The sequence below is a fragment of the Lepidochelys kempii genome, chromosome 4 (assembly GCF_965140265.1).
Source record: "Lepidochelys kempii isolate rLepKem1 chromosome 4, rLepKem1.hap2, whole genome shotgun sequence".
In the NCBI taxonomy this organism is placed as follows: Eukaryota; Metazoa; Chordata; order Testudines; family Cheloniidae; genus Lepidochelys; species Lepidochelys kempii.
In genome coordinates this window covers 90177073-90185286 of record NC_133259.1, presented here as the reverse complement: position 1 = coordinate 90185286, position 8214 = coordinate 90177073, and positions in this window count along the sequence as shown.

Below are 8214 nucleotides of genomic sequence, written 5' to 3'. Positions count from 1 at the left end.
AATGACTAATCTCTTTAAATGTAGTGTTGTAGCTGTGTTGGTCCCAGGATATTAGAAAGACAAGGTGGGTTAGGTAGTATCTTTTATTGGAACAACTTCTGTTGGAGAAAGGAACAAACTTTTGATCTTACAGAGTTCTCACTCACCTTGTCTCGCTCATCTCTTTAAATGTTACTAAGGTGGTTATATTTTATTTGAACTCCTAAATCTTTAAAAGTCTGGAATTTAATATATGGCTGCTATCATGGGGCAAAAAAGTGTGAGTTCTGAACAAGAAAATGAAGATCATAATGTTCATGAAAGTGGTATAACCAGTTAAAACTGGTTCTAGCAAACAAATGAAGTTATACATTGAGACACTTAAATCCCAAGTGGGACTCGATAGCTTTACATTCCAGATGAAATATTAATGGCTTTTATACAATATTCTCAGCAGAGATGCCCTAGCATACCAACCTTTGTTTTTTGGTACTTGGAATTTGTAATTCATCCAGGAGCTGCATTCTTCTAAGTGTTACTTCTATTTTTGGACTGACTCCATGTTTTATACAGAAAAACAGTGCTCTTGTCACACCATATGAGATTATTTGAGCCATGTCTCTATTATAGCACTGAATTACCCTTCTCTGTTATGGTACACTTCATCATAATCACAGAAGGATTTATGGAATACCAACACTTTTGACAGTCCAGTCTCAAGCTTCCTGTGTTTAATTCCTGTTCATGTTTAACTGTCTTCACAGTATGTTGTTCAAAAGTGGCTTGTTTTAGTGTGCTGGATGCTGCGATAGCTCCAATTTCTCATTTTTGCCAATAAAACTGAATAGTGAGGTTTTTTGTCAACTTTTGGCTGCATATCTGTAGTCAACTGCCTGAATAATAATTGTATGAATACTAATGACTGTCTTTGATGAATAGAGACTATTTGAGGCTGTTATACAACCTTGTAGGCAGCAGTGCTGGCTCATTTACATACCGTAAACCGCATCCCTCTCAAATTATAACAATGAGGCTCTTGCCTTAGATGAAAGGGGATAAAGAGAGTTACTGAAGGAAAATGGTTCATATTCATATAAAGCACAGCCATGTTTATCCAGCCTCATTTAGCCCTATCTGGAGTGTAGTTATGTCTCCCTAGTGGGAATCACTTACCCAGTTAGTCCCCGGGTTGGCTTAACTCCTGTTTGTTTGGCTGTTTTTGATTATCCTTGAAATGCTTAATGTGATCTGATTTCTGGAGGCAAAATAAGTGGGCATTTTTCCAGCCATTAATTAGAGCCAATTAGTGGTAATTTTACAAATATATATTTTTGATACAGGGTGAGATTTTCAAAGGTTCCTACAGAGGTCAGAGTAGGTATCCAAGTCCCATTGAAACAGAATAGGAATTGGGCACCTAATTCTTGATTCGCTTTCGAAAGTCTCACTCATAGAGCCATTGATATACCTGGTGCTTTACAACCAAAGGACATGGCCCTGCTCTAAAGAGCTCACAATGCATGAGTTCAACTTTGGAAACACTTCCTCACACGTGTAGTCTTTTCTCACATCAGTGGGCCTTCCATATGTGAGTGGGCAGCAGCTGATTCCTTCTGGAGCACTGCACCCAGGTTTGTGTTTTCCATCAGTGTACCTGATGGGCCTGGGAATATTGGAATTGGTGAAGTTATGGGGTCAAGAGTTTTAAATGTTTTGGTTTGAGCTGTTTAATGCCAGCTTCTTCCCCACTGTTAACTAATCAGCCCCTTCCCACAATACTTACAGGCCTCACAGAAGAGGGTAAAATTGGGATAATAATCCCACCTCATAGGGGTGCTGTGAACGTAAATTGTGAAGAACTAAGATACTTCAGTGAGAACAACATAGAAACCCACCCTCCCCAGAGGAAATTAATAATTCTGTATTCAGTACCAGGTTTGGATGGTGTGTAGTAAATAATGCACAGGGCCACACGTTGTGATGAGGATAAAAATGAACATTGAATAATTAGTTACCCTTTCGTTGAATGAAGTGGGTTCTGTGGGAAAAAATAGCATAAGATCATATAATTATAGAAGTCAGGTCTACACTACAGGCCAATATCAGTATAACTACATTGCTCAGGGGTGTGGATTTTTCATCCACCCCTCTGAGTGATGCAGTTATATTGACCTAACCCCCCATGTAGACATCGCTATGTTGATGGGAGAGCTTCTTCCGTCAAAATAGCTGTCTCTCAGGGAGGTGGATTTGGGCTCCTAACACCCAGAGGGCAGGCCTATACTTAAAACTTTTGCAGCAATAGTAATGTCAGTTAAGAATGTCATTTAAAAAAACCCATTTCCATGCCAGTAAGTGTCCTACTGTAGATACAGAAACACCACCACAGAAGTGTTTGCCCATGTAGCCTTCTTCACTTAGGGAACCAGTATAAGCTATACTGCCAAAACACTCTTACCAATAGAAGCTGCAGCTCCAGCTATACAAGCAGACCTTTTGCAAAGTAGATTCGGCCCTTGGATTTTAAAGGAGCCTAGCCTACTTGACACCAAAAGAGATGAAAACAGGCAAGGGATGGCACTCTAATGCCGTAGTAATACCAGCTTATAGAGTTTCATGTAGACCCCAAGGCATTTTTGAAATAAACAACAGAATGGACTTATTGCTAAGAAAAATCCTGCTTACTGCTCACTAGTAAGTTTTGCCTGAAGGTTAGTCTGGGTTTACTTAGAGGCTGTCATCAGCTTCTTCCTCAAACAAGCGTTCCATGCTCTGAGAATTACGTGTACTGTGAAAACACAAACAAATGCAATAAAATGAGAGGCACATGGGCTGTTCTGGATGGGAAAGAAAAAAACCTTCTGTTTCACTTCTTGGCCCAGAATTTGCATGTACATAAGGAGGGGAGGGGAAGGGGCAATGGGCAGAGGGATGGGACCCAAAAGCATAAGAGAAGATAAAATCTGATTAAAATGCAGACTAATATAACTGCAGAACATTAGTCAGTCTTCCTTGTGGAAAGAGAAAAATGTCTGCTATTATGCTGCTATAGAAACCAAGTAGGGTATGTGGGTGAGTGAGGGTGTGAGTGTCTGTATCTTTCTCTCCTCCTGCCTCCCTCTTTCTTGGAATGAAGATCTTATCTTACTCAATAAGATTTGTGCTTTGTTGCCCAGATCATTCCCAGTATAAAGAAAAGTTGTTTTCCTATTTCTTGAATTTCTCTTAAAATCTCTGCTCTGTCCCTCTTTTGTTCTGTTATTGACAACGATGTATCTCTGTGCCAGAAGAGCAGTTAAACTAGTCTCCATGGTTTAACTGTCTTCCCCAGTGGTTGGAACATGGGTACTCTCCCATGGAGGTACTACTGGACCTTTTGACTGTGGTTACTTGTACATAATTGTACACATGGTCAAGGATGCTTTGGAAAGTAAACACTGACCTGGGAAGAACACACATTGTGTTCTGAACACTCTGTTCACACAGCTTTTTTTGCTTTAAAGACATACGTTAGATGTTAAATGCCACACACATTAGAAAAAAAGACAGAATCTGAGTTATAAAATTAAACTCTGCCTCATTGTCAGCACTGCCAATAAATTATCATCTTTATGAAGCTGCAGAGAATTGCGCATGAACTGTTACTCTGAGTAACAACACAAAATTGTATTTAAAAGACCCTACAATGGGAAGCATTCATAGGAACATAGGACTTGCCACACTGGATTAGACCCATAGTCCATCTAATCCAGTGTCTTGGCTTTGACAGTGGCCAGTACCAGATGCTGCAGAGGAAGGTGAAAGAAACCTGACATTAGACCACTTAATAGCTGGGATAATCTGCCTCCCTAATACTTAGAGATTGGTTTAAACCTTGAAGCATGAGGTTTCATAGCTCTTCCAAAAATCATATTAGCATTAACTGGTATTCTTGTTATCCATAGCAATGTCTGATCCCTTTCCAGTCTGCCGAAGTATGTGGCCTCAGTGACTGGCTATGGTAACAAGTTCCAGAGTTGAACCATGTTCTGTGAAAAAGTATTTCCTTTCACCAGGTTTGAATTGTCTACCGTTCAGTTTCATTGACTGGACCCAGGGAGAACAGCAGCTCCTGAGCTGCCTTCTCTAGACCCATCATTATTGTGCCTTTTGTCACACCCAGTGGCGTTGGAACAATTTGTATAGTGGGGGAGCTGAGAGCCATTGACTGAAACCATAACCCCCATATAGGATGGAAACCATTTCAAGCCAGTGGGTTCTGCTGCATCCCCAGCACCCCTAGTTCCAGCACCCTCTGGTCACCTCCCATTTTAAGCATCCCCTTCCTAAAGGTAAACAATCCCAATCTCTTGAGGGTGGGGTGGCGGGGGGGGGGTCTTTCACTTCCACTTCTTATGCATTTTCCTAGCTCCCTTCTCAGCCTCTGAATCCTTCTCCAAACCCTCTGAGTCTGCAATATCCTTTTTGAGAAGGGGTCACCAGTACTGCACACCTTATTCTAGCTGAGGTAATGTACTGATTTATATAATGGCATTATAGTCTCTGTATTAGTCTCCATTCCATTTCTGATGCACCCCTAACATTCTATTTCCTTTTTTTGATCACCGCTGCATACAGTAGAGGTCTCAAGTTAGCTGGCTACGATGATGTCCAGCTTACGATGATGTGCTTTTCGGAGATGATACAGTACTAGAGAGCCCTTTTCCAAGATGATACAGAATCCTCCTGTAAGATGCATCCGATAGTAGAGGAATGGTAGATTACTTAATCCCCCCCCAATGTTGTACAGCCCCTGAGCCTGCTCTTGCACCAGTTGAAGTCAGTGGGACCAGGATTTTCAAGGTTGGCTAGATGTGTAAATATGGAGGTTTGCACCTGACCACATATGTAAAGGGAACTGATGTAGTCATGGAATTTTCAAAAAGGCAGCAAAGCAAAGTCTGACTTCAGTAAGAGTTAGCTCAGGCCCTAAGGAGGAGAAAGTGTACATTCCTGGGGGGCAGTGGGTGTGGCCATGAGGTTAAGTGCCCTATAGCAGTGGTTCTCAACCAGGGGTATGTGTACCCCTGGGGGTACTCAGAGGTCTTCCAGAGGGTACTCAATGCATCTAGATTAGTGTTTTTCAAGCTGGGGGTTGCAACCTGTCACAGCACAGGTTCAGGAGAGTTGCAAGTGCAGGACTGGCAGTAGGGGGTAGCAAGCAGGGCAGTTGCTCAGCACCCCCACGCCACTGGGGGCTGCGCAAACCTAAGGGACATGCTTCAGGCCTAGGTGGCGGGGCTCAGGCTACAGACAAGGCTCACGAGTGGAAAAACAGGCTCAAATATAGGGTGACCAGATGTCTCAATTTTATAGGGACAGTCCCGTTTTTGGGGTCTTATATAGGCTCCTATTACTCTCCACCCCCGTCCTGATTTTTCACACTTGCTATCTGGTCACCCTACTCGAATATCACACTCAAATGTATATTTATATTTCAATTGATTTATTGTATAATTATATGGTAACAATGAGAAAGTAAGCAATTTTTCAGTAACAGTATGCTGGGACACTTTTGTATTTTTATGTCTGATTTTGTAAGTTTTTAAGTGAGGTGAAACTTGGGGATACACAAGTCAAATCAGACTCTGGAAAGGGACACAGTACTCTGGAAAGCTTGAGAGTACAATGGCAAGAGTAAGCACCTGCACTAGTAGAGACCTTGGTTCAATTCCTTCTTGGGCCTCCTGAGATGAGATTTGAACCATGACAACACTGATGCTTTCATGTTAAAAATATTCTACTTTAATTATCTGTTAATTGGGCCAAAGCAAAATTCCAGTGTGGAAAGCCCTCTATAGGGTTAGGAGCACTCATCTGGGATGTGAAATACTCTGGTTCAATTCCCCTGTCTGCCAGCTGGGGCAAAAGGATTTGAACAGGGAGTGCTGTCTGCTTGCCTGTTGAAGCTGTTCCACTTTAGCTATTTGGCCAAAGCAAAAGTTAAGTACAAGAGGCCTTCGGTAGTAGAGGGGCTAGGGTAAACACTAGTAATGTGGGAGCCCTTGGTTCAATTCTTCTCTGGGCCTAGTATGGGGAGGCATGAGACATCTATGACAGGGTTTCTATATATTCCATTGACACAGAGCTGGCACAGTGCCTGTTGGGACCATGAGCAGTTGAGCAAAAGGATCCCGAACACTACTTTTACACCAGGGATCAGCCTCCTCTCTAGGCAGCCCAACAAGAAGAAGAGATGCATAAAACTGATTTAAAGCCACTGTAACAACCCTGCTGTCTGGAATGGTGCAACGTGCATCTTGGACACAGCCCCTGATGTAAGCCCCCCCAGTTCTATAAACCTCAGCTCTCATTTATCCTCCTGCCTCATTTTTTTCTTTCCTCCTTCTTGTCACTCCATCAAACCCTCTGCACCCCTACCTCCCAACTGGCTCCTATTCCACAGTTATAGTTATTTTGCGGGAGTTGCCTTTTTATCATGAACCTCCAGCAGAAACATATTGTAAAGAACACAGGAACGACTGGCTGACACTGTGTAACTAGCTCAGTATTTCACACAGCAGCAGCCAATGACATTAACAAACAAAAAATGCCTGAAGGAAATTGTGCACTTTGCTGGCTTTTTCTGCCCTCCCCTATGGGAAATAAGTTGTATGGATTTAGTTCAGTTCCCAGTGGACTGATGGTCTGTATCACACATCCAGCTATCATTGCCACATGTTGGCAGTCTCCGCAGACAGGCCAAGAATTGAATGGCTATGGGAGAGCACTGCTTTCTCTCCTGTAGAGCTACTTCCTCCCGTTCTGGTGGGGTAGATTGGCTTCATTGTGAGGAAGCTTATTGCTGCTTGTCATACTCTACTCAGAGGTGGATTCAGATTGACTGGGATCCTGGGCACAAAGAACTTTTGGGCCCCCCCACATTCCTCTCACCGCAGGGCCCTGCCCCCTGTTCCTTCTCTCCCCTCCCAACCCCAAGGCCCTGGCCAGGCCAGGAGCCAGGCCACGGTAAGAACTACCCAGGGCCAGCCTTGGGGAAAATGGTACCTTGGACAAACTTGTATTTTGTCACCCTTGGTCATGTGGACACGGTGCCCTCCCATTGCCCCTGGCCCCCATGGGTGCCTCCCATTGCCTCTGGCCCCTGCAGGCTCCCCCCCATCACATCAGGCCACCATGGGTTCTCGCCCCCCCCCCCCCGAGGTCCCCACTGTCTGCCCCCAGTGCTTAATTTGTATTGAAAGAGGTGCCAGGGCTCAGCCCCAGCAAGGCCTGGTACAAATTAAGCAGTGGCTGAGTGGCAGGAGAGTGGCAGCTGCTGTTTGGGGACCTAGCTCTGAAGGCTGTGCCGCTGTCAGCTGCAGGGGAGCCGTAAGAGTGGCATGGTATATGCTGCATTGCCGTTACTTCGTGCTGCACTGTACCCCCTTTGCCCCTAAGCCCTTCAGCCCTAACCCCTGCACACTCCTCTTGGGCCCCAACCCCTGCGCTCCTCTTCTGCACCCATGTGGGGAAACCGACTGGGATGCACTGCTGCTTGCTCCTCCCCCCCAATGCTGCTCCCCTATAGGTGGCTGTGGGGGAAGGGAGGGGCGAGGCGCAATATCTGGGCTTCCTGCCTCCAGGTCACTTTCCCCACCTGGGCTTTGTAAGGGGAGGGCAGGAACTGGAGAGCAGCAGCTCCTGATGCTCGCCTCAGAACACAGCCCAGGTGGGGACAGTGACATGGCCGCAGGGAGCGCTTGGTGTTGCTCCTCGCTTCCCCCCATCCCCCTGGGGAGGCGCAGAGGAACGTGGGGCGGGAGGCAGTATCTGCGTCACTGCTCCCACCCCATTTCTCCACCAGGAAGAAGCAGGGAGAAATCTGCCCCCCACCCATGTTGCCTCTACGCATTTACAGCATTCCCCTGCCATCCAGCAGTGTGCACCTCTGTGTCGCCGCATGGAGCCCCACTGACCATGGCACTCTGACAGTCACCCTAGTGGCCCACCCCTGAGGCTGTTCCTGGAGCTGCCCAGGGAGCCCTGGCTGCTGTGGGGAGCCCTAAACCCTCCATCTTCCCTAGCTGGTGCGCCCAGGGAGTGGGGACATTGTTATACCAATAAAATAAAAACCAGCAGGATCTTATTAAAGGGAAAAAAGGCAAAATACCACATTTATTGTGAATACAGAAAGAATCATAGTAAGCAGTTAGTTATAGCTATAACATTCCATTCAATCTCATATTTATTCAC